The 27,234-nt window shown below is 43.4% G+C and overlaps 1 protein-coding gene across 1 annotated transcript in view; it reads right to left on the bottom strand.

The window, feature by feature from the left end:
* The window catches only part of SEMA5A (semaphorin 5A), a 198,066-nt gene extending 184,997 nt beyond the window's left edge, over positions 1-13,069 (bottom strand). Inside the window, exon 1 of the mRNA XM_061588081.1 lies at positions 12,564-13,069. The gene's annotated coding sequence lies outside the window, so the exon portion shown is untranslated. The remainder of the gene's footprint in view (positions 1-12,563) is intronic.
* Positions 13,070-27,234: the final 14,165 nt, after the last annotated feature.

Raw genomic sequence — 27,234 nt, 5'->3', positions numbered from 1 at the left:
TAATTAAAAATCAGCCATGTTCACAGAGCACCTGTAATTCTATTACTGACCTTGCCCCATACTCTGACCTACACTTTCTGCAGTTTGAAAGTTTTAAAAATGCATAGCTGATTTTTAATTAATTTAAGAAAATTAATGCTGGAGTTTATGATAGTGCAGGCATGCTCAGTAAAAACCAACTGTCAGTGTTCTAAAGGTCAGACTCACAGCTGTTTGGTTTGGCTAATAAGGGGGCCACACCCACACCAGACATTTATTCCACTTTAAATAGTCATGGCTTCCCCAAAAGAATGGTTACTACCATTCACCATATGCTCAGAGGCACATGTTACCAATTCTTCCACGCTATACAGGAAGAGGATTGGACTGTGAAAGACCAACCCAAATTGTGTTCGCATTTTGACAAATTTGTAGGGCAGTATAATATCTCAGAGAGGAGGTCAGGTCTCCTACTTCCCTGGTGCATTCACTATAGCTGCCCAATTTCCCAGCTTTTAAAAATTTGATAGAAATATCTGTTGGCTATCGGTACATTCTTAAACTGCAAGGTTTTTTGCCTATTAGTGAATTTCTCTGCTTTTTAATCTGGGAGGTAAGAAATGAGATGCTATGCAAGTTTGCTCAGAATGGAAAGATTATTTCTGTTATTTGGGCTGATTGCGGGTGTTGCCACCACTCACCATATGGTCAGAGGCACATGGTACCAAATTCTTCCAAGCTACACAGCAAGTGGATTGGACTGTGAAAGACCAACCCAAATTGTGTTTGCATTTTGACAAATTTGTAGGGCAGTACACTATCTCAGAGAGGTCAGGTCTCCTGCTCCCCTGGCGCATTCACTATAGCCGCCCAATTTCCCTGCTTTTTAAAGTTGGATAGAAATATCTGTGGGCTATAGGTACATTCTTAAACCACAAGGTTTTTTGCCTATTAGTGAACTGCTTACTAGTCACAATGTCTATGTTCTACCTCCAGTGTCAAAGGCACTGCATCTCCAAATACCAGCTGCTGGAAATTACAGGTAAGGAGAAAACTGTTGCACTTGGATCTTGCCTGGAGGCTTCCCACAGGCATCTAGTTGACCACTGTGAGAACAGGATGCTGGACTAGAAGAGCCTTTGGCCTGATCCAGCAAAGCTTTTCTTACATTCTCATGACTTACTTGCTGTCAAATTAAAATTTTAAAAAATTATTATCCCCCTTTGCCCCCTCCATACTTCAGGCATGCTGTCAATCTTTTTTAATTTGAACTTCTTACAAGTTTAACTGATTATGTATTTGTTCTGTGCCTTTAAAACTTTTTTTTTAATTGAGGTGGTGTTAGAAAAGCAACCCAATCTGTGCTGTGCACAGCCATCTTTTGTTGGAAATAAGCTGAATTGGTTTCTCCAGAGCTCAGCCCGGCAAGAAATATTGAATGCCCAGGGTAAAAAGGGCTGAGTGCAGTTCCAGAACAACTTGGCTATTTTCACTATGTATATCATTATATTCAGTTTTTACCAGAACTCCTCCTGTCCATGAATCCATTTGCCAACAAAGGCATCGAGTCTTTGTTGGCAAACAGCTACGAGAATGTAGAAACTGATAAGCAGATAACAATGTTTCCAACAGATAACACTGTAAATTTTGCAATTAAAATAAATACTTCTGTTCGACTATATATATATTCCTCTTGCCTCATTTCACAAAGAAAGTTTCCGTATAGAGAGTGATGTCTTCAGCATTAGCTTGCCCACAATCAATCTGGGTCTATTCTTGAATATAAAATAGCCTGATAACTACAACAGTGCCTGATGTTATCAGAGTACGGCTCTTCTCTTGATTTACCGTCTGCCTAAATTCTAACCATTCCTCTGGACAAACTATGAAGACAAATCTTTGGCAAATGTATGTGAAATTTCAGAAACTTGGTTTGGATCCAGCCCTCTGATTTTGAAATGCTGTTGTTTATCAGCAGGTTCACCCTTTGGCAGCTCCACTGGGACAATTTAACTGCTACAGACCCCCCCCCTCCTGCAATGCCATAGAGGCATCCAGAATAACTCCACAGCAGGTGTAACACTGAAGAGACTCTTCCCAACAAATAGATGCGGCAGCTCAAATCATATTAAGATTAGCCAAGACTATAACTGGGAGCCTCTTGATCTGTGTGCTGGTGTCCCTTGGGGTGAAGGAGCGGCCCCCAAGTCGCAGCATGGCTCCCACTCATCTGCCCAGGCAGGCTAGCAACTGGCTACAGATGGACAATCTTTCCATTTTGATTTCTCTCCGTTTTCAATTTCTCCCATTTTAAATTCAGTTTACTCCATTTCCACATGTGCAATTAAAAAAAAGTCTACACGAAAATGTGTATGTATTTGTGCATGCATTTCCCCGAATACACGCATCTTTGTCTTATACAATGCATTTTGCATGTTATTTTCACTAACATAAGCATTTTTGTACACATCTTTTTGGTTACAGAACTGCACTGCAACCTTTGGAGAAGTGCATATTTCAAAGGAGAGCCTCCCACCTCTCTAGCTGGCATTTGCAGGATGCATATTTTTTAAAAATTATATTCCACAGAATGTTGAGGGTGTCTACAGGAGAAAACAAGGAGGAAAACGGGGAGTGGAGAAAGGTGGCCTCCTCAAACCCCAACAGCTTATAGCGAGTGTCCTGGAGGGATGCATGCAATGAGGTTAGAAAAAAACCCTTCCCTGCACTATACAGGGAATTTTCAGGAGAGAGGAAAGGAACAAGGAAACACTTCCTCTTTCCCCTTTCCAGAAACCTTCTCTGCCCATAATGTGTTCTCTGCATTACTATACAGCATTGCAGGGGGATGAGATACAGAGAAAGTGATTCGTTGTGTCTCTAACCCACCCCACCCCACCCATGAGCTCCAGCCACTGCTACAAGATTCGTGCTCCAGGCTGGCTAGAGTCTTCAGGAGGAGCACTCTGTTAGGGACTGGGTGGGGAACCTTTTTCAACCAAAGGGCCACATTTCCTTCCAGGCAACCTTGCCGGGGCCGCATGACAATGGAGGGCAGGACCAGAGGCAAAAGCAGGCGGAGCAATGAATGTACGTTTTGCCGTTGTACAGTAGGATAGTTCATACACACACTCCTTTCTATACTCCATCCGGATAAGCAAGAGCCATTATCAGAGTTCACTAGGACATATTCCAGCCAGACCAAACAAACCCACTCAGGTGTGTGGACAGTAAGGCCAGTAGGGGCTTTAGCCTGGGAAGAGTCCTAAGGGTCACACAGAGAGGGTTGGAAGGCTGCATTCAGCCCCAGGCCTGAGGTCCATTGTAGGGGATAGGCACAGACTGTAAAAAAATATTAAAAGTCAATGCTTGTACCTTAAAATAACCACAGATCTAGATGTTCCTGCAAAATAACCATATTACTGGAATTATCTGTATCAATTATTTTCCTGCAAAAGTGCTATAGCACATTATGAAAAGAAATCTATTGGTCAATTTCACAGCAAAGAAAAGAATGATATGCAATTCTTTACATTTCAACCACAGTGTGAAATGTTTTCATTCCAATTTTGATTGCATTGGTAACGTTTCATCAAATACCATGTGCAGAGGCCATGGCTAGGATCAATAAAACCACAAAAAGAAATCCATAACCACCTCTGGCCACAAAAAAATGGTGCCAAGGTAAGAAGAGTTAGCATCTCCCTTCCACCTGCATGCTGGAATGTTGGGTGGCCTCTAGGCTGTATAGAGCAGCCTTCCCCAACCTTGTGCTCTCCAGATGTTTTGAACAACAACTCTCTTCAGCCCCAGCTGGAGGTTGCCAAGCTAGGGAAGGCTTGTGAACAGCAAATTGTTTCCACGCTTTCTACTATAAGACAACCTTTTCCCTATCAGCTTCTCTGCCAAGGAAACTCTGATGTGGTTTCAGGGCCTTCTGATACATACAGCACATATTCAATTCACAAGGGGCACCGGCCAGGGGAGCTGGGCCTACCCATCAACCTGGATCAGTGGTGGCTGGTGACACTATGTCAGTGGGGCCGTGGAATCCACTCCAGATTTTAGTCTGAATTTTCAAGGAACTGTCCAATGTTCTGAACCTACTTTAGGAATAGGTTTCAGAACTTTGGACAGCTCATTGAAAGTTCAATTTAAACCCCAGAGTGGATTTCACTGCCCCACTGACATGGAGCCACCAGCCACCATAGCCCTGTGTGAAATGGGAATGCCCTATCCATGAACACACTACTCTGAAGCTACTCCGCAGCTAACACTACTCTGCAGCTAAAAATTGGAGAAGGAAAACTTGTAACCAAACCATTTTTCAATGAAATTGTCTGCAATTACTGATATCCCCATCAAGGAACCTTTGGATAAGAAGTGGTACAGTTAGGTAATTTTAGACTCTAGATTTATTGGTCTTAAGAGGGGGGAAAGATGATTTAGATGATTACGTATATTTCCTCACTTACTTCAAACCGTGGCAAGCCAGCCCTGCTATGTTCTGCTCATTCTGCTGAGTGGAGCCCTGGACCTCTGCCCCAAAGTCGTGCCCTAAGGGCACCACTGTGGATCAACTTCCAAAGAGCCCCAGCATTTACCAGAATCACCATCTGACAGCCACTGATGTAATCAAAGATAGGTTCACAGGTGGGAAGCTGCCATAGGGACCAACACCTCTTTGGATCCCATCACCATTCATACCTCCCACACAAATGACACCATCAAGCGAGTGGCCTCAGCTACCATCATGATGGGACATAGTAACAGTCCACAGGCTATCTCCAAGGGCCAGCAGGCCTGAAACAGAACTCCTCAGTCTCCTCTCTTGCTCCATGACAGCCATCTGATCCCTGTTGCTACCTTCCACTTCCTATTTCCTATTCCTATTTCCCACTGCTTAACAGCCCTTCCCTCCAGCTACTGGAACTTTTTGCCTGCCTTTGTTTTTTTAAAAGATGCATTGTTTTAATTAGCTGTAATTATTAAGAATTATTATTATTATTTAAAAAACCATGAGACCAGCTGCCTCTGGTTCTGTCACCTAGCAGCAGCCATTTCATCATGCTACCTGGAACTATTTTCGTCCCAGCTAGTCAGAACTTTAAGAACTGTTGCCTGAGGTTTTTTTCTTCCTCTCCAACCCCTTTCCTTTTGAGCTATGTCTTTAAAATTGTAAGCCTAAGGGCAGGGACAATCTTGTTTTTTATTGATCTGTAAGTCACTCTGGGAACATGAAGAGCAAGGTAAAAATGCTTTAAATAAATAATAAAATTAATATATATAACAACTATAAGCACACAGTTAAGTGTTTATTTGTATTTATATAAGACATTTATGACCCACTTAATCATTAACATTTCTAAGTGGTGTTCATAAAAAAAATAAACCATACAGAAAATCAAAACAATAAACATCTATCGTAAAACTGATAATTACTGCCAATTAGGAGAAAGATATGCCTTTAACCAATGCTTTAAGAGCTGGTTGTTTGTCCAGATGACCCAGGAGAGACTCAAATGTCTAGAAAGCCTCATCTGCCTGCTGAGCTTCACATCCTAATTTTTAACTGAGACCTCTTTTTTTTTTAATGTCACTTGGAGATATTTTTACACAAATGCATGTCCTTTTCTTGCTTCCATATAGCATTTGGCCCTTCCTTCCCCATTTGCTTTTCGGGAACAGTAAAAAACCCTCTTTTAAGGCAATGCAAGAGTAGCCGCACCAAGGAAAGCTTCTGAAGAGCACGAGGGGATATGCTTATGTAGCAAGTAAAAAAAAACCAGTGAAAGGCTGTGTCTTCAATACCTAATTTTACCTGTAAATGCCTGTTCAGGCTCTAAGACTCAAAAGATTTCTGGAGGGATTCAAAAGAGCAGGCTGCCACCTGTTCTTGGCTGGTCAATTTTGCAATGCTCCAGGCTAGATGTTTAAAACTAGTCTACCATGAACAGCTGGCAAAAACTATATGTCACGGAGAGGTCAGTTTGAAATATGTTTTGGCATGGCTGATAAAACATTCATTCTTTCAAGTCAGCAATACTTTACAGAGACAAATTGGAAAAGACAAAAACTGTGTGCGTTGTGTTTTATAGCCGATTTCATGAGAGAATGTGAAGGAGGACATAATGGAAGAGGGAAAAAAGCCAATTAGTCCTCTCTCCTTTTTTTAAGTAGTGATGTCTAACTAAACAAATACATACACTGACAAATTGGGCTAGGGAGAGGATTTTGTAACTATGGCTCTTTGTTAGCATGATTTTGGTGTTAACAACTTTACAGTGACAAGAAAAAAATAGGGTCAAGCATGGCACGATGGAAATATTTAAATGCCAAAGAGTCAACAGGAGAAAGGGGGTCTGATTTAAAAAGCAAAAAGGCAGGTGAGCTTCCTGTGAACTCTTCCCCCTAAGTTCTTCCCTGGAGGTGCATTTATCTGTATCAGCCTCCCTTCTGGCCTTGCTGCCCCAGCTGAGGGGGAAAACATGCCTGGAAAAAAAGGCCCCCTACCCTCTCGCTTTCTACATGGCTGCAGTAAATCTGAGCTGGAACTATCATCACATCAAGCTTGGCCCTACATATTATTAACTTTCCTTCAAAATAATTTCGTTTCCGTCACTAAACAGTCATTGCAGTGCAATTTCATGCTGCAATGCATAGAAAAATATTTCTATGTATTGTTCATATGACAAGCACTCAGAATATAGATTAGACGCTCAGCATAACCGTTAGTGTCAGGAGCAGTCAGGACTTGAAACAGGAGCCTCCTGGCTTGTTGAGCAGGTGCTGGTCCTGGAAAATCATGAGGTCTGGGACTCCAGCACTGGGATTGTCCTCTGTGATGGACAAATCACTGGCACCTACAAAACAGGTTGGAGACAAACGGAAAGATGCACGGCGAACGGGGATGATACTCCAGGCTCCAACAGAAGTCCATTCCCAAAAGTCTCCAGCTCTCTTGAAGTTGGTTTGGTGGTAAAAGTTGGCAAGTCAGACCTGGCTTTTTGGCATGGGCCACAGGCTACATTTTGGCCTTACCAATCTGGCTCATTGCTTTTATGTGCCACTCTTGCCTACTTGCTCCCATGCCCACCTCTACAAACTCCCTGCAACCTACTCAGTTCAGACCAAACTCTGGCTTCACCCTCAGCCAGTGAATCACCTGGTTTTGGGGCATCCCCTTTTCCAAGGCATGTCTTGAACCTCTCAGTCCCTTATCCTGTATGTATTCAAGCCTGGCTCTGCCATAGTCGCTTATGGTCTTCAAAAGAACTGTTGCAGTATAGTGACTATATGCAAGAGATGTAAACTTGAGAGTCCTCAGTACAGATCTCATCAGAGCTACAAACTGAGTAAGTGGCCTTAGGCAAGCTACCACCCACTCAGCCTCAGTCTCCCATCTGTAATATGGGAATTATTGAGCCATTGTAAAAATTAGACAACTAATGAAAAGCACTCTGAACATTCAGAAAGTGTTCTAAGTAACTCACTATATTATCATTATCATCATCATTATCTATTACCCACCCTTCACCCAAAGGTCCCAGGGCGGGTTACAACAATGTTAATAGAGCAGTAAAAACCATTTAAAACAACCTAACAGTTAAATTGTAATTTGATGACCAGATTGTTTTATATTGTATTTGCTGTGTTTTTTATTTGATGTACACCGCCCAGAGAGCTTGCTATGGGCGGTATAGAAATGGAATTAAATAAATAAATAAATAAATAAACAACATCACAAGATAGGGTGGGTCCTCAAAACATACGTCTCAGGCATCAAAGGCCAAGGTAAAGAGGCACGCCTAAAACTGTACAATGAAGTTGCCAGGTGCACCTCAATGGGGAGGGAGTTCCACAACTTAGAGGCCACCACAGAGAATGCTCTTTCCTGGGCCACCACAGAGAATGCTCTTTCCTGGGCCACCACAGAGAATGCTCTTTCCTGGGCCACCACCCTAAGAAGCTCCCTTACACCGAGTCAGACCATTGGTCCCTCTAGTCAGTATTGTCTACACTGACTGACAGTGGCTTTCTCGGGTTCAGGCAGGGATCTTTCCCAGCCCCACCTGGAGATGCCAGGGATTGAACCTTCTGCACACAAAGCACGTGTGTGCTATATCATTTCATTTCTGAATCCAGTATGAGCAGAGAGTTTTTGGCCCCAGATACGGTGTGAGAGAGCTGCTAAAAGTGTTAATGCAATCTTAGGCACATTAACAGGAGCACAGCGTCCAGATTATGGGAAGCATATCATCACTTGATGTTGCAGTCATTAAATTACCTGCCTGCATGTGTGAACTAGCCCTTAAGCATACTCTTTGCTCAGAAACGAAATGCTTGACCAGGCCCATACTTTCATAAACTCCCATTTGCTTATTTACTTATCTAAAACATTTATGTCCCACTCTTCAGGCAAAAACCTCCCAAAGCAGGTAACATAATTGCACATTTAAAATAACAACCACTACCTCTAAAAGCAAATTCCGGTGCTGCACTATGACAGCTATGTGGCCAAAATGGGACACTGAGAAACAAGGAAGTGGTATTGGCGTGCTCAGGATAACTCCAAGGTTTGCAGGAGTTCAAAAAATTCTTTAGAGGGGGAAAAAAACCTAAAAGGGCAAAAAGTCAAAACAAAACCCAAAATAGGCTAATGAAGGTTCAGCATGTTCAGCAGCCATAGAATGTTAAGCATCTGTTGGGGAAAAAAGAATGAAAACTCGAGGAGATGGAGAATATAACACAGTGCCCTGAAAAAGGGTACAGCTAAGTGTTTGAAATCCTGAAATGGAATACTCCACACTGCAAGAGTTTGTTGTAGGTCCCGCTTGTAGATACAAAAAGTGACATAAGTGACATAAACCAGGAGTGGCAAAAAGAGCAGATGAAACCATACATAAAATTCAGCATTTTTAAGAAACCTCCACACTGTTTTCACAACAGATTAGCAGGTGACACTACTTCTTTGCAACACGGTTTTGTCCCATCCATAATCTCTGGGAAAATGCTGAACATGTACAGCATTTGTACTTTCCATTTCTGAGCCACTTCAAAGAAAGAAGGGACACACAAAAAACAATGCTCATTCAACTGGCTCATTCTAAACCACTGCAGGATTATATGCCCAAAGGGGGGGAATTATAAACTTTAAACTAGCACCTATCCTAAAACTCAAGCGCCATCTCCAAATGCATAAGCCTTATGCTTAATGAAACATTTTAATGGGTTGTTTGAATTCTACAGCTTGACATTAAAAAAAAAACCCAGCCTGCCCTAAGCATCTTTGCTTTAACAGATTGCTATTTAAATCTGAACACTTTTAAAATATGTGATCTTTACAACCAACCCCTAAAAAAAACCAACTCACTTGTTTCTTTAAAGTGTAATTATTTGGCTCTGGAAAATGTTAGGATGTGCTAAATATACACTTCTAAATCTAACCAATCAGTTTGCTTTCAGAGATATGTGAACCAGCACATTTTCTGTCAATTATGAATCTTTATGGCATTTTATGTTTACATTTAGCATTTACACTTGGCAACAAACAGATATTCATGTATCAGGTCAATACTCCACACAATAAGGATGATTTACACCATGCACCATGTTATTCCCCAGGGTTTAAAGACCAATAAATCAAAAAGTTCTCTTAGACCTCATATACAAAATGAAATCTATGTTATGAGCAAGCAGAACACAGCTAGTATTCTGACTTCAGTTCAGATAGTGTATAATAAAGGTCATTTCACACATTACACAGAAACAAATTGTGGGTTGGCACTAAATATACATTTAAACAAAGAGCATCCAGTTACAACTCCCTGATGAATGTATGTGTATGTTATACCTTTGCAAACATGTGCTTGTCATCTCCACACTTGGGCATATGCATATATATATATGGGCATGTTCATCGTTCAATAACTAAAACCACTGAGTGGTGCCTTGCATGTGAAAATACAGAAATCAAGCATACAAGAAAGCCATTGGGATGTACATGCATGCAAGAAATAGCTCTTGTACTTCAAAATGTTGGTTGTACAAGATACAAAGCTTAAAGTCCCGTTGCATAAAATGCAAGCAATAGGTTACCATCAAGCTTCACAATACAGGTCAAAAATGAAGCACGGCTTTTAAAATGCTGGCACTCAAATCCCAACTGTCCCTCCAACAACAACAACAACAACAACAACAACAACAAAAAACACAGCCAGAAGAGGCGGGCCTGAGTCCTTTCCTGTTGACCATCAGATGTCAGGTCAAATGTCTACTGTTTTGCAAAGTCTTTGAGGATAAATGGACCAAATGGATAAATGGAGATAAATCAAGTCTTCTTTTTAAGGTGATTAATTCCGTGCTACTGTTCTGGTTTTTCATAAATATTGTGCTTTAATGTCTTCCTATTTACTATTACTTGATGCACTTTCCCTGATAATTTGACTTAAAAAGCAGGAAATGCAGGTGTGACTAACCTGTGACCCTCCAGATGTCCCTGGATACAACTCCCATTGTTGCTGACAACTAGCCAAGCTGGCTAGGGCTGATGGGAGTTGGAATCCAACAACATCTGGGGGCCACAAGTCAGCCACCCCCAAGTTAAATAAATAAACATAAACAAGTCTCATTGAATTGACATTTGCCAACTTCTAAGCTGGAGTCAACATGCAACCTGAAGGGGCTTTAGTTTTACTGCACCTTTAAAAAAGCTCCATATAATCTCGGATACCACTGGACAGCAGGAAGGGCCACAGCTCAGTGGCAGAGCATCTGCTCTGCGCTCCTCAGGTCCCAGGTTCAAGCACCTCCAGTAGGGCTGGGAAAGGCTTTCTGTCTAAAACCCTGGAGAGTCACTGTCAGTCAGACTATACTGAGCTAGATGGTCTGACTTGGAATAAGGCAACTTTCTATGTTGGACTGAAGTAAGCCAGTGGCAAATAGGATAGGCTCTTCGGTGCATGCTATCTTGGACTGCAACCCTGTGCACACTCAAGGAAGAACAAGCCTCACTGAATCGAAGCTTGCCTACTTCTACGCAGTCTTGTAGATCAGCTCACAAAAGTCACTAGCCCGCAAAATAATACCAATAACCACTGGTCTTCTAAGAGGCCCATGTCATGCATTTCCACACTGGCTGGAGAGGAAAGGAAGCCGCCTCCCCCACGGCCAGCATAGAAACGCAGCCTACTCAATTCAAAGCAGGGTAGTAAAAAGAAAATAATCATCTGCTTTCTACCAAGAGGGCTAGCAGAAGAGGCATGGATCACTCCACCCCTCCTCCCCCACTGGGGTTTCTGTCCTGATTGCAGATGAAGGGGTGAAGGATCCATCCCCCCTCCACCAGCCCCTTCAGTGGCCTGCATGGAATTCCTGGGGAGCTGTTAAATGCAAGGTTGCTTCCAAGTCAACAGGCACAGGATTACGCTGCGAGGCTTTTATTCTTTTGCTAAATGAGCACAGCCTCACAGAAGCCAAGCTAGAAATTGAACTTGTAATGTTAAATTCGAAGGGAATTTAGCCAGCCAAACTCTCCCTTCTGTCTTCCTCTAAGATCAGAAGGGCCAGATAACATCAAGGGCCGTTCTGCTTAATGGAGAACATCTGCACACACACACACCAGCTTTCTTTTCACTCCATTACCTTCTCTCACAAACTGATGTTTTTTTAAAACAAGGTGCCCGGAGAATCTTTTCTTGAGCAGAAGCCTCACTCTTGGCGCCCCCTGCTGGTAAGGGCACAGACTCCCAAAGCAAGATTCCAGGATCAGCAGACGGAGGAGGTAGTATATAGCAAATGATCAAGCTGGAAGCAGACAGACAGCGCGACTTCCTACGCTACAGCAGAGTGAGAACACTGTTAAGGCACCACACGACTCCACGCGATCTTTCCTTTCTCCTCCCCAGTCCTAAAGTTCCCCTGCGCTCCAATACGCTCTCCTCACAAAGAGGAACCGCCACACAGGCAAAAGGACAGGAGGGCGCACAGTGTTCCTCCGTCTCAGATCGGCCCATCACCACCCAGTCCCTGCGGCTAGACCCTTGGGCAACCCCCTGTCTTTCCGACGGAGCTTCATACGCAGGCACCCCACGTTTACTTTCACACCTCCTTTCCTCGCCCCGTCCGAGCAAGTTTACGTAGTCAAGACCAAGTTTGTAAAATAAGAGCCATCGCGCAATCCAGACATACGAGCACGCTCGCATACACGCACTCACACATCAGAGCTCACTTCGTGCTGGTGGAGCCGCGGCAACAAGGCAACGAAATAAACGCCACTGAACTCCGCGCGGCTTCCTCGAGAGTAAACGTGCACAGAAGCGGGCCGGGAGGCTGCAATGCACTTACAAGGAAATCCCACTGAAATTAATAAGGCTTCTTTGTGAGAGAATCCAAGAGGGAAATGAGGCTGTAGGGCAACTGAAGTGGCTTGACGCCGCCTCCCGCGAAGACGGCAGTCGACGTCTCAGCCGTTTGGTGTTTTTGTAGCTACACTCACACAAAGGCAACCCCCTCTCCCAATCCCCATTATTTACTGAGGCAGGGGCAGGGAGGGCGGATAAGTTGCTAGGAAGGAGGCTACTCACCACAGCAGAAGCACCATAGCGGGGCCCGCGGCGGCAGGTCTCCGAAGAGCAGGTCCGAGGGCAGCGCCAGGGAGCTCCCCCAGGGCAGTCCCAGGAGGAGAAACGGAGCACTTGTCTGACCTCCCCACTCATCAAGCGCCCGGCGGAGACTCTAGAAAGGGTCGGGGGTGGAAGGATTGCTGCGGAGCGCGGAAACTAGACGGCGGCGCCCCCAGGGAGGGGAGCAGGCAGCGAGAGGCGCTCTGTCCGACAAGAGCTGAAGGACGGCAATCGGCGGGACGTGAAAGGCAGCAGCGAGCGAGCGAGCGGTCGCCGGCAGCAGGACCTGCAGGTCCCGGCTGGAGGCGGCGGGGAGGCGGCGCCGGAGCTTCTGCATGTGCGAGCGGCCAGCTGAAGCTACGGTTACTGCTCCTCCTCCAGCCCTCGCCGAGGAGGGTGAAATTGGAGCCGGCGCCCCCTCTTTCTCCTCCCTCTGGGCTCCGCCACCACACAGGGGACTCGCCCAGGGGAGGTCTTTCCGTCCGTCCAAGGACCACGCCCCCCCGTCCAAGGACCACGCCCCCCCGTCCAAGGACCACGCCCCCCCGTCCAAGGACCACGGGCTGAGCATTGCCTGGAGACCCCCCCCCCGTTAGAAACGAGTGACGTCTCCCTTTTGTGCCTGCGGCTAGCTTCCCAGAGAGATCCGAGAGCGGGAGACGCGGGGATTAAGCTTAGGTGTCAGTCATTCCTCGGGGCTTCTTCATACGTCCGTGCTCAGTGCTTGAGGGCTGCAAGGTAGGGTGGGCCAGTTTCAGGGTCTGCACGAAACTTTCAGGGGGTTTAGTCTACAAGCGCCAGAGTAAAAGGGTGAGGGGCAGACACAAGGCAGCCAATAGGATATTTTCTGCTTGGTTTGAGAACTGTCAGGTCCTCCATCACGTTCAGTCCCAGACCTCTGCTCCTTCCAGGCACCGCCCTTATCCTCTGTTCCTATCCCGCACGGCTCCACCTCTTAATCTGCCAGGGACCGCCCTTTAGCTCCAGGGCTCTACCCCACATCGCAGGACCTGAGCCTCAGGAGAGGGAGCAATCATACTGCAGCATCGAGTGGCAACTTGTACATGTGAATGAGCCAGGCCACGGTTTTCTATACCACAGGTGTAAAACTTTCATGATCACTTCACAGCCACCCAGCCGCAATGCTTTGCAAATGGAATCAGCTCACACATTTCGCTGTGAGTAATCAAGGGATGAGCTTGTATGAACCGGCTTCTTTGTCCTGCTTGCACAGGTCAATATAATGTGAATGAAAGGATTAAATGCAAAAGTTGGTTCACACACACAGGTACAGTGATTATTTTCTCATGACAATGCAGCCAATTTCTTTTGCATTTTTACTCAGAAATAAGTTCCACCATGTTCGAGGGGCCTTACTCCAATGAGGCACTGTACACAGGATTGCCCCCTAATTACTCAACATGTAAAGAGTCTCTGGCCAAATGGGTAGGGGGTGGGCAGATACACAGCACAGAAGTGGTGGATAGGGAAAGGATTATCATTAGGCAATGTCTCCCCAACACTGCAATTCCAGTTCTCTCACAGATCATTCCCCCACCCCCACCAGCAGGAAAAGCCACCAGCTAATAAGATCTGGACATAACCTACATCCTACATAAAGAGTGTTTCTATTATAGAATTCCGTCTAAACTCAGAGAAAGTATAGTAGCTGACAGTGGGTATGGGATTCAAAAGTATCCACCCTCACTCTGTTTAAGCAAGTTTCTAGCCCTTAAGAATAGGAACATACAAACAGTTGGTCCATCTAGCTCAGTACACTGACTGGCAGCAGCTCTCTAGCGTTTCAGACAGGAGTCTTCCCAGTCCTACCTGTAGATGCCATGGACTAGACCTGTGACTTTCTCCATACAAAGTGTAGGCTTGAATAATGTGTGGGCAAACAGTGCTACACAAATTCTTGTGGATTAGGGTCCACTTCATCAGATATGTGGACTCTCGTTCACAGAATGTGGTAAGATTTTTTTCTTTTTATTTAAACAGACTAACATAGGCTACTTCTCTGGCAGTGCATAACCAGAAGGTGATTTAGAAGGATTTCCGCTTGTCAAGAATAGGACTTGATTTGTAGGGGAGAATGAATTGGAATGGGTGGGGGATGCCCCTATCAAATGTTCCCTGCCTTTCTGCCCCTGCATTAGCATTAGAGATGAAATAACAGGAATTGGGAACTGTGTAACATTTCCCTGTGACCCTTAGTCTTTCTCCCAGTTATTCACTCATTTGTCAGATAAAGTGTCCATTTCCCAGCTTCGCTGAAGGTCCCATAGATACTAACTTCTGTCAACAAGGAGTCTTGCTCCCAATTATTTTGTCTCTTGAAAAATTCCAATGACTTGACATCACGTGAATCCTGAGCCTGCACTTCCTAGTGTTTTGACTGAAATGCATGTGTAGTCCAATCAATGATGGTTTAATGGATAATATATAAATATTCCAAAGTCTTTATTATCTGAGCCTTTAAGTTTTACTTTAAAAATACTAGCCCTCACAAGAAATCAATGCTTGGAGCTAGGGTAGATGGAACCAGTGGTGAACCTGTTGGATTGTGAGGGATGCTGACAGAATCTGGAGTTTACTGGGATGGTTTTAGACCTCAATACTAGTTACCTGATGGAAGATAGTTTTACTGGTCAGACAAAATAGTATTTGAAAGCTTTTGCAAGACAGAACTTATTTGTTCTGACACCATTATTCTTATGGACACTAATGAGGAAAACAACTCTGAATGATACTGTTTTCTTGTTCTGATACTCTATGACATTGTCTGTTATTCTCTATAAACTGTCATTATGAAGGTGTGAGGGTATGCAAGTGAAAAGAGAGAGCTCCCCCTGAAGATCTTTGTCAATGAGAAAGAGGTTAACCACCCTGAACAAGATTGGTAAAAACTAAACAATATTTTATGTGTGGACTCTCCAGTGCACCACTGCTAAAAGTGAAAGCATTTCCTTATTCCACCATGAAACTCCTTGCACAATAAAACCAAGAATTCCGTTCAACCTTTTTGCAGCTAACAATCACTTTTTGGCTTCTTATACTGATTGAATACTTACTGTGCTACACAAACTCTTGTTAGGTTAGTCTGGCATACTCTACTGTTAGTGAAACTGTGAAGACCTACATCCATTTGCTTTCTTTTGGGAAAAAACCTGTAATATGAAAACTAGAGCCAATACAATATTTTGCAGACATTAGTTTTGCAAATTTTAAATTGTGCAACCTTTGATTTTAATATTTGAATTTTGAAATCAGCATTTGACATCATAATTCATTGTTCATCAGACCTGGTTTTTCCATCTATTTTCAATGGGATGTTTTATGGTTGGTTAAATGAATGAATGAAGTTGGTATAACATTCACCCAAGTCTGTTATAAAGCAGCTGTTAGATTCGATCAAATACTGCAGGGAGGCAGGTTCCCCAGGTAACTTGTCGCACTGAAGACCAAGAGGCTTGGAGGTTCATACAGCTGGTAGCTGAAGGTCATTGATTCCCTGTCTCCTTGCCTAGAGAGGCTTCTGCTTGTTGCCTTGAAGGCCCTACCATTTCTCCCACTCCCTTTGGCCAACCATCCTGGCAGTGTAGCAGGAAAGGAGTTGGTGGTTGACTCCCCCAGCTGTCCCTGCGTTTCTTTGCTGTAGTAAAGAGTAGAAGTGCACTATTCCCTGGGTACCATGCCATCCATGTTCTCCTGCTAGCTTGACATTCTCATTCTCCTGACAAAATAGGAAAAGTCAAGAGCAATTCTGTTCTCATTGCGCTCCTTAAAGCCACTTCAGTGAATGGAAGTTATTACGTATGCAAAGCATTCATCTTCCTCCCCCCCCCCAGTTCATTGTTAGCTGTTAAAATACTAAACCCATGCCAATACAGAGACACACTCTTCAGATTAATATATTTATAAGCGCTTTCCTGTCATCAGAGTTGTCAGCTGTTTCTGACATGTTGCTGCAGGGCTATCTAGTTTGTGTCAGAAAATTAACTGATGTGCTGTGGCTGAAGCAGATGGAATATTTCCCCTAGGAAAGAGTAATGACATAGACAAAGTAATCATATACTGCAGTTATGGTGAGGCCAGAGATACATCACTGCTATATGCAATGAGTGCTCCACCCAAGACAGGGGAGGGCAGTGTGGCGGAAATAAATTTTTTTAAAGGCTGCAAAAATACCAGCCACACTTGCAACATCCTTGACAAATCCACCACTGCCCACCAATATCACACACACACCCCATCCAGAAACGGAGAGATCCAACCCACTTTGGATAATCTGGCTACAATGATGTCACCCCGTCTCAACACATACAGCACCAACAATCCCACAGCGCCCCCTATACATGAGCCCCAGTATCACGGTCAGCCTGCACGCAACTCCCGAGAGACCCCAGGGAGCCCTGCAGAAAGAGATCCAAGACCCCAAATACCACATTCTCCACACAAGCGCAAGCGCAAGGATCCAGCCTCAAGGCCCACCCACCTTCCCCCTGGCAATCCTCACCCACCCACTCACCACCTTTGCCTGATGCTTGCCCAGCAGGCTTCCTTTCCCCACCCCATTGCTCATCCACCCTCACTAACTACACACTGATAGCAACACTCATCATGAGATGCCCATCCACAGAGCCAGAGAGAGTAGAAAGTGGAGCAGCCCAAGTATTATCAAGGTCCCTGTCCTTCCCTCCACAAGAGTCCCATCCTGAGGCCAGCTGAAGCCAGTTTGCGCTATGGTTCTGGAAAGGGAATCTCATTCAGTAATGTCGGTCAGTATTGTTCTTTTTTTAAAAAAAAATATTCTTTATTAATTTTACACCTTTATCAAACATAATCAAAATATCATATATAAATCATACAACATTCACAAACTTAAATACTCAAAAATAATTTAAAATAAACTCATATTGGTTGGTGTTACAGTGAGTTTATGGAATTCATCTTTTAAAGCCAGGATATTTTCCTTTACAGTTTTCAGTATACTGCTTATCTTATTTGTGCTTATTCTTCCTCTTTTCTTTTTGGGTATGGGATAAACCAGAAAAGAGGAAGAAAGACGTACTTAAAGAAACCATATCCATTTATATGCTGGCAAAGGAACTTGATTGTGTTCTTCCTGGTTCATGCATTGTACAAAATCATACCAAGTCAAAACAAATGTGTCTCTTTGACCACTAGAGATTCTGAATTTTTGTGTTTGTTTATCTAACAATGCTTCATTCCAGACCAGTTTATACCAATATTCTATGTTAGCTGTGGGTAGGTCCTTTCAAAAGCATGCCACTGTGAAATGTGCTGCGTGTAATAAATGTGTAACCAATGCTTTATTTTGCAGTATTCTTGTTCTGGCCTACTGAAGGCCGTGTTGTGAGTTCATGGTAGATGTGTGATTCAAACTAGGCACTTTTAGACTTATGACTCAGTCCAGGACTGGCACAAGAAATTCTGCCATCTGAGCTGCCACTGCAGTGCTGCCATCACTGCCGCTGCCACGATCAAACCTCTGCATCTTCCTTCCCTTGATCTCCTTCCCTCTCCTTTTCACGGTGACATCCCCTTCCCCCTTAATTTTTTTTTAACAGCAGCTGCAGTGAGGCCTTCTGCCTCTCCTCTTCCTTCCTTGGTCTAGGAAGGATGTGGAGTTTAAGTCCTTTCCTTAGAGCAGGACATTCTGAGTGGGGTAGCCATGAAAAGTGTGGGCTTCTGCGGCTAATGATGCCTGACATGGAGGAAGGAGCAAGTTTAAAGTTACATTGAGTTTACATTTCCCCCCTAATGTTAGGCATCATTAGCCGTTGCAGCAAAGTGCAACAGTGGTGCAGGAGCATCCAGAATGTCTCGCTCTTAGGGATGGGCCTGCCGATTTTTTCTAGACTGAGGCAGGGAGGGAGAAGGTGGAAAGCTTCGCTGAGTGAGGAGGTGTCAGGGCCTGTTAGAAGAGGCACAAAGTGGGCCTGGGCAGCACCAATTCAATTCACTACCACCAACTGAGGCAGTTGCCTCATTTTAAGCCTAATGGAAGGGCCTGCCCTGCCTTACCTACAGAACTCCCCCACATCTTCCCTCGCCCTGAGTGCCCTATTATAGGGTAGAAGGGCAGGATAGAAATATTTTAAATAAATAAACAAACATCTCCACTATAGTCGCATGTCAAATGCCTAGTATAGGGTCTTTCAAATGTAAAGCAAGCTATTCCATTGCAGAGGATACATTCATTACTATGTTCCTACTTGTTTGGGGTTAGAGGGAACTCCCTAGAACATTTGAGGTCCAATGCCTTTAAATACAGACCCCTTAAAACATGCTGGTTCAGACAGGACAGTGTCTTTAGCTCTGTAATTCTTGGACAAATGCTGGAGAGTATCTTCCCTTTTCTTAGGCTACTTTAGCAACTAGGCAACTACAAAAAAAGTGATTTCAGCAAAGTATTAACGATGGCCTGTAAAACATGGTTCAATTTCAAGCACTTTGATCTATAACATTTTTAAGTGCTGCTGTCAAGAAGTATGGATTTCAAAGCAAGAACCAGTGATTGAAAAATTAAGGATTTCACATGATTCTGAGAGGATTATCCGTAAGCTTTAAGCTAACAGAGGCTTAAAGAAGAAGGCTGTGTCAGCAGGATAAGGTCCATGGTCACAACAGCGCAGAGCAAACACGTTGGCAATGGAATCAAACGAAATGGAGCACAATATTCAAAGTTTGCAGGCCTACACTTGATTTGTAATGTTTGCCTTTGATATATATTTTCGAATCTACTTTCCCCATGAGTGAAACACACAGGAGAGAGATCTCAGTTGTCCAAAGCAAATCTGTCAATACAAAAGTTCTATCTGTGATGCTGTGTCTATTGGGGCTCATTCACACATGAAAGCTAGCACTTGTAGCAGTCACCAAGTGATGAACAAGCACATGTAGAGCATATGTACTTTGAAATATTAAGATCCTTCTGAGAGATCTGAACAATTTCTTTGAACATTGTCTTCACTTATCTTCACTTATCCCCTACACAGGTAATTCTTCACTATCTAGGGTTAGAACTGTCTCCAAATACATGAAAACATACTTTGTCTACCAGTATATACTAGGAATAATAATAGCAAATACAGTTGTTTATACCTGCAAAGATTATTTCAGAACAGAGTGAAGCAAACTGAAAACAAAAATGAAATTGAAAGAGTACTGATGCAAACTCATATTGAGGGAAAGGCATGCAGATATGTGAACAAACGTAATTATTTATTCATTTATTACATTTATATCCCATATTTCCTACAATGAACTCAAAGTAGCAAGCATGGTTCTTCACCCTCATTTTATCCTCACAGCAACCCTGTGAAATAGGTTATGCTGAGAACTAGTGACTCAGCCAAGGTCATCCAGTGAAGTTCATGGCTGAGCAGGGATTTGAACCTGCATCTCCCCAGTCCTACTCCACTACACCAAACTACCTCTCAGAAGTTTTACCCATGGGGGATTTGAACCAGCAACCTCAGAAGCATGCCTGCACCTCCTTTAACAGACTGTACAATAATACTTAACATTTATATAGCACATATTTTAATATTGAAAGTGATTCACAAACATTATCTCATTGACTTACAACTACCCCGTAACGCAGGCCAGAATTATAACCCCCATATTGCATATGTGGGCTAAGGCTGAGATTCAATGGCTTGCCAAAGGTCACCTAGTAATTTTAGAGCAGAGATAAGATTAGAACCAGGGGGTTCTTGTTTCTAATTCTAAACACACTTACTATAGTAAGAGAATAAGCAACTGTAAATATACTTAACAGGGAGAAAGCCTTGTTGAACACAATGAGACTTCTGGGAACCATGCACAGAATTGTGCAGTCAGCCACAAGACTATGCTACATCTGCAAAGTCCTGCCTGGTGACAGTTTCAAGTCACTGCCTGGTAAGACTAAGCAGTAAGCATTGAACACTGTCACAACAATGCAAAGTAAAGATACAAGCACCTATTCAAGGCTTTTGAATAGCTTCATAGTTTTGAACAGTGAAAATACAAATGGACATAAAACACATGGAAGTGCGTAAGATCCAACAATAGCTTCACAGCTAAAGGGATTTGCTGCAATGACCATTTGATGTGTCTCAAACCTGGTACACAGGTCATATGTGACCTGCCAGGTTGGGGTTTGAGATGAGAGGGAGAAGAGGCAGTTTGAATTTGGGCAAATACTTTTTTGGAGCTAGCTAGCAAGAAGCAGATGTTCATGTATGTGTAGCGGGGGTGGGGGAGTGCTGCTGCTGTTATTTTTGGGACTGACGCTAAATCAGGACTAGTGCCATCATCTGTTCCTGTTTGCTTCCCACCTGCTCTATCTGTATATGTCCAGTATTTTCTCATCACAAGGAAACTGGCACTGGAAAGCTGCCTTATAACTTCTTACTACTCAGGGAGCACAACACAAGGTAATGTTCTCCTCTGAGACTCTCTGCTTGTGGGAAATACCTGGGGGATGAGAGCAGGTGCAATCACTGAAAGAGGGGAGGGAAACACGATAGCTGTGCTGGCTCTCTCTTTTCTCAAATGCAGCCCGATCTCATAGACTGCACAAACCCTGCAGACAGGCTGCTTTTTAAATCAGAACTAACGGTGCAATCAGAATCATGTCAACTCAGAAATCCAGTTGAATTCCGCCCAGGTAAATGGGGTTAGCATTGCAGCCTAAGTTGTCATTATGACCTTTGCTATCCTTTTAATAAAATGCCAGAAGAATAACGTTCAGCAAATGTAACTAGTAATTGTAGACATTAACATTAGTACTATTAAATACACTGTCATGCTGAAATTCTATACCAACATGTAGCTATTCATTAAAAAAGCAATTACTTCTGAAAGATTTGTGGACTGCTACAGCACCTACTAATGAACATGGTTATGTATTAGCTAAGGCCTTCCTTCCTACCATCAGTAAATGGAATGCTTTTCTAAGAAGGGTACAAAAAAGGAGACTAGATTAGGTGAGTGTGTGCATTACACACAAAACAAAAAATCTAGGTGCTGTGCAAAACTGTTAGAAGTGTAAAATGGGCCATGCCTACAAGCTTACAATCAGATTATACATGTTACCTACCCACAATTTTTAAATTATCTACATACACACATACACACAATAGTTATTGTATAGAAATAGAAGAGGACAACAAAACAGGTAGAACAAGAGCCCTATTCCAAAAGATTAGAGAAATGAAAGGGAAATTTAAACCAAGAGTATGAATGTTGAATAATCAACAGGGGAACACACTGACTGACCAAGATGAAATAAAAGGAAGATGGAAGCAATACACTGAATAACTCTATAAAAGAGATGCAAGGATGACAGATTCATTCACAGAGGAACCATATGATGAAGAACTAGAAATTCTAGAATGTGAGGTGAAAGCTGTTCTTACAATACTTGGAAGAAATAAATCAATAGGAACAGATGGCATACCAATAGAGTTGCTACAAGCTACTGAGACTGAATCAGTCAAGATTTTGACAAAAATTGTCACCAAAAACTAAACAATGGCCCACAGACTGGAAGCGTTCAATATACATCCCAATTCCAAAGAAAGGAAGTGTAAAATGGGCCATGCCTACAGACTGGAAGCGTTCAATATAAGATACTCACACAATACCATACTACTAGCAGAAACCAGTAATGATTTGAAATGAATGCTTATGAAAGTTAAAGAGGAAAGCACAAAAGCAGGACTACAGCTGAACATCAAGAAGACTAAAGTAATGACAACAGAAGATTAATGTAACTTTAAAGTTGACAACGAGGACATTGAACTTGTCAAGGATTATCAATATGTTGGCACAGACATTAACCAAAATGGAGACAATAGTCAAGAAATCAGAAGAAGGCTAGGACTGGGGATGGCAGCTATAAGAGAACTAGAAAAGGTCCTCAAATGCAAAGATGTATCACTGAACATTCAGACATGATCTTGGTATTCTCTATCTCTAGGGATGGATGTGAAAGTTGGACAGTGAAAAAAGTGGGTAAGAGAAAAATCAATTCATTCGAAATGTGGTGTTGGAGGAGAGCTTTGAGGGTACCGTGGACTGTGAAAAAGACAAATAATTGGGTGTTAGAACAAATTAAACCAGAACTATCACTAGAAGCTAAAATGATGATGAAACTGAGGTTAACATACTTTGGACACATGAGAAGACAGGATTCACTAGAAAAGACCATAATGCTGGGAAAAACAGAAGGGAGTAGAAAAAGAGGAAGGCCAAACAAGAGATGGATTGATTCCATAAAGGAAGCCACAGATCTGAACTTACAAGATCTGAACAGGGTGGTTCATGTCAGATGCTCTTGGAGGTCAGCGATTCATAGGGTCACCAGAAGTCGTAATCGACTTGAAGGCACATAACACCAACAATACACACACTTACGTTCACACTAAAAACAACAACACTGAGTTGAAAAGTGGACTTTCAAAAAGGGCAAAGAGCTGCTCATTCCCTCCCAAACCATGCTGGTTCACAATCCCCAAAAGCTGCTGCTTCAGTTCCATTTTTACGGTTTCTTTCTTCTTTGCTGTCTGTGATCCATACCAATCAGGGATCATGTAGTTAATATGATGTGACTATTCCACGTAGCCAGACAGATTTGGTTAGTTATGATGACATCATGGCCCAATAAACATCTCACATATCTGGGGATGGGGAGAGAAAATGGTGCTTGTTGGCAAGGCAACTGGGAGATGCTACCTATCTTGTGTTGCAGTTTCGTTGAATGCACAGCATTCAGCTAATTCAGCTCTAGTGGTGCGCAATTATGCATGACTAGTTGTAACAGAATATGGATGGTGAATTGTAACTGGATTATTATCCCTGCCACATTATGTAGAAACTAGTTAACAACATGTGACTGGAGCACATGCATTTTCTCCCAACACCCTCTCTCTTACAAACTCTTTTGCGCCTTTTTACAGATGTGAACAATGAAAAAATGGGGAGGAAAGCAGACTCCCCTCCCCACCCATTTTATCTTGCCACTACTTCCAGGAAAAATTAAACTTAGTATTGCCTATACATTCTCTGAAAATGTAGTCAAATAATTGGCTGGTTAGTTTAAATGAAGATGTGAAATTCACCCCCTACCCTCACTTCTTGGCCCTTGTTGTTTCTCTGTACTCTTGTTCTTGTCTTTTCTGCTTCCTATCCCTTAGCATCCATACTTTCTGGGATCTTTTCTTCATCATCCACAAAGTTACTTTGTCCCAACAAATCCGACAACATTCCCTTTCTTCACAGAAGCTAGACTGCAAACTTTCTGAAAGGCTTACTTCCGGGCAGTTGGGATGTTAATCATGAATATTTTGTGCCTTAACACCAGCTTAGCCAATTGGAGTTAAAAATGTTCACTAACACATTATAACATAGATTCCATCCATTGACAATAGAAATAGATTCCATTCCATCCAGAGGGAAACTTTGAAGGGGAGGAGCTATGCCTGATTTCTGAGAGGTAAGAAAGCTAACACTGTTGGTAACAGTGCCAGTTTTAAGTTCCAGGGGCCCCCAGCCAATACACCCTCAGTGGGTTCTCCTCACCACTCCGCAGCAAGTCCTCCTCGTTTGCTCACCTTCTCTGGACTAGAGGGAATTGGTAGGTAGGCAAGTGAGCACATGGCAACACTGAAAAGCAGCAAGGTCCAGGGAACTCTTGGTCATAGGCCACTTCAGATGTGTGGGCCTTGTCAGGTGCTTGGCCATACCAAATCCCTGGAAAAGGGCCACAGCCAAATGGTAGAGCATCTGTTTTGCATGCAGAAGGTCCCATGCTCAATCCCCAGCATCTCTAGATAGGGCTGGGAATGTCCCCTGCCTGAACCCTTAAAAAGCCACTGCCAGAAAATATAGGTAATACTAGATGTCTAGAGCTAGATCGACCAATGGTAGGGCTCCATATAAGTCAGCTTCCCACATGCCCATGAACTGATAGTATGCTTTGCAACTGTCTGCCACCACATCAGGCACGAACAGTGGCAAATGATGGAAGCATAACACTGTGACCCTAACCCAGAGTCTCCTTGCCTAGTTCATGGCAAAGCCACATGCAGTAGGAGAAATGCAGGAACATGTCTCCCTGAGGGATATTCCAGGACTTTCCCGTAATTTTTTAGTGTTCATGTTAAAAAAAAGGAGCATCTAGGCCTAAAAGGACATACAGCATAAAAAACCATTCAACTGCTACTACACCTCATTGCTTTGCACTTATTTATATTAACATTACACTGTACTTTATTAAACCTATTTCACTCATTCAATAACCTTCATTTAAATATATTGAGTGCTGCTTCTACGTCTTTGTACTGATTTGTGATTCCAGCCCCATGCCCATACTGGTGTGCCCACCACAACTTTTCTATCCATAGCCCTGCACTCTGGCAGGGAATTTTAAGAACTCGATCCTCCTGTAATGTGACAATACTGTTTCTTGTCATGGCAAAGTATGATTGTACCGAGTAGGGAGAGTGGTGCGGGTGGGGAGGTGGAGCAGCAAGCACGGAGGAAGGGACCTGCTTCAGAGAAAGTGTGCAAAAGATCTTAACACAAGACGAAAAGAATACTCAAGGAAAGGTTAGCTACATCAAAAAGCCCTTTTTTAAAACAAAACAAAAACTTATTAGATTTTATAATTTATCAATGCATTTTCAAAAATCAGTAAATCACAATTCTGTAATTTACTTTTTAAATTTAATTTAATCCCGTTCAACCATGACGGGGGGTGGGCGGGCGGTGTGTATAAGGGCTCATCCAGACGACTGTAGAATGTGTGACATGATCGCTTTGTGTTTTCATTATTTTTCCGTCGTCCATATGACGCTGCACGCTTTTGCGCATTTTGGCGCAGTTAAACCCGCTCCTGCAATACAACAAATCATGCAATTTGCTTTTTTAAACTGGGAATCATCCGCTGTACCTTCAGGCACTCGGATGCAATACCGTGGACTTTACAGCTGTGGGCGTTTGATGGGCAGTTCCCCATATCCCTTCCCTCATTCTCAGCCAATCACGTATTGTGTGGTGTTGGGGGGGCCCCCTGCAACTTCTACTGCACAGATGCAAAAAAGCACATTTGCACAGAAGCAGCAACAGTGGTTAATGTTTAGCCAGCCTGCAAACTGGGCAGCTGCTCAGGGTGAGATCTGCAATTGTGGTTGTTTGGAAACTTTTTCAAGGGAGAAAATATTTATCTTTGCCTAACCTCCACCTCCCCCCACTCACCCCCCCCCGCATCAAATGCCCTTCTTGAACATATTGGTCTTTGCTTCCAGGCATCTAGAGTGGAGGGAGAGGGGGGGAGAAGAGAAATAGAGGCTTTCCTCTTGGATTACAGACACTTAGGCACCCTTAGTCAATTTCGTTTTCCTGCCTGCAAGGCTACTCACTTTGAGTCTTGTCAATTTCAACCACAGCCTGCAGGTTATCTGCAGCCCAGCTGAGCTGAAAAGCATACAGTAAAATATCGCAAATACAAGCAAAAAATCCACAGGAATTATTGGCATATAAGTGGTTTGCTAGAGCGTCTCAGCCACCCGCAACCATAGAGACTGGTGGTCTACCTTCCTAGATATGACACATCATTACTTGCTGTTCTGGAGAAATACGTGGAATTGCAATCATGTGTATCTCCAGAAACGTTAATATGCGTAAAGGTAGAAAAGCATACAGTTGGTTTTGCAAAATATCGCAAATACAAACAAAAATACAGGAATTATAGGTATATAAGTGGTTTGCATGTTTCTTTTATCAGAGGGAATACCGCAAAGCCTGTGCTGTTTGCCTCCATTCCCTGCCCGAGCCAAGAGCGGCCACCCGTGGGGGAGGCTGTTTGCTTCCCTCAGGGGCAGCATTACTGCCGCCGAGCCGCATAACGGTCCGGGCTGAACTCTGCAGTAAATGAGCCCAAAGGTTACAGGGGAATTCACCCCGCGATTACAAGCTCTGATCCCTTGCACTGCCCACAATCCCCCTGGATGGTCAGGGGCACCTGGAGACACCCCCCCCGCTGGCGCTGCTCCAGAGCAGTGAGCGACAAGGAACTCCGTTACAGCCACTACTACCAAACCATAAGGAAATTCAAACTTTCGCACTCGTACGTTCAAGCGCATGCGCCTTGTTGTGCTTTGTTGCAAAGGGGGAGAGGAGCATATGTCATATTTTTGCGGACCAATTGACTGATAGGGGGGAGTGTTATGGACGGAGCTGGGAAAAAGCGAGAAGAAGTACGGGTCCTCTGGCTGCGTGTGTGGGCGCAAAAAAAAGCGGGTTTTTTTAATGGGAAAGAGCAAACAGGCAGGCAAAGTGAGGACTGTCAGATGACGAACCAGATATGGAAAACGTGGATTATCCCGCTCCGTTTGGATGAGCCCTAAGTCTCTTTGATGACTGAAACTTTGCTGGATCTTTAAGGATAACAGGATACAACAGTTAGAAAAGCAATCAGTGCTATTACTTCTGAAATGTTCTCCCACCAACATAAGAGACACAATGCTATCTACAAAACACCCACATTTACCATTTAAAGTCACCAGAGCAATATTCCTAGAATTTTAACTAATTAGAAAGAATGCACTTAGTC

Source organism: Rhineura floridana, chromosome 1 (assembly GCF_030035675.1).
Source record: "Rhineura floridana isolate rRhiFlo1 chromosome 1, rRhiFlo1.hap2, whole genome shotgun sequence".
NCBI classification, from domain to species: Eukaryota; Metazoa; Chordata; class Lepidosauria; order Squamata; family Rhineuridae; genus Rhineura; species Rhineura floridana.
The sequence above is the reverse complement of the archived record's forward strand: the minus strand, read 5'-3'. Positions and strand labels throughout refer to the sequence as shown.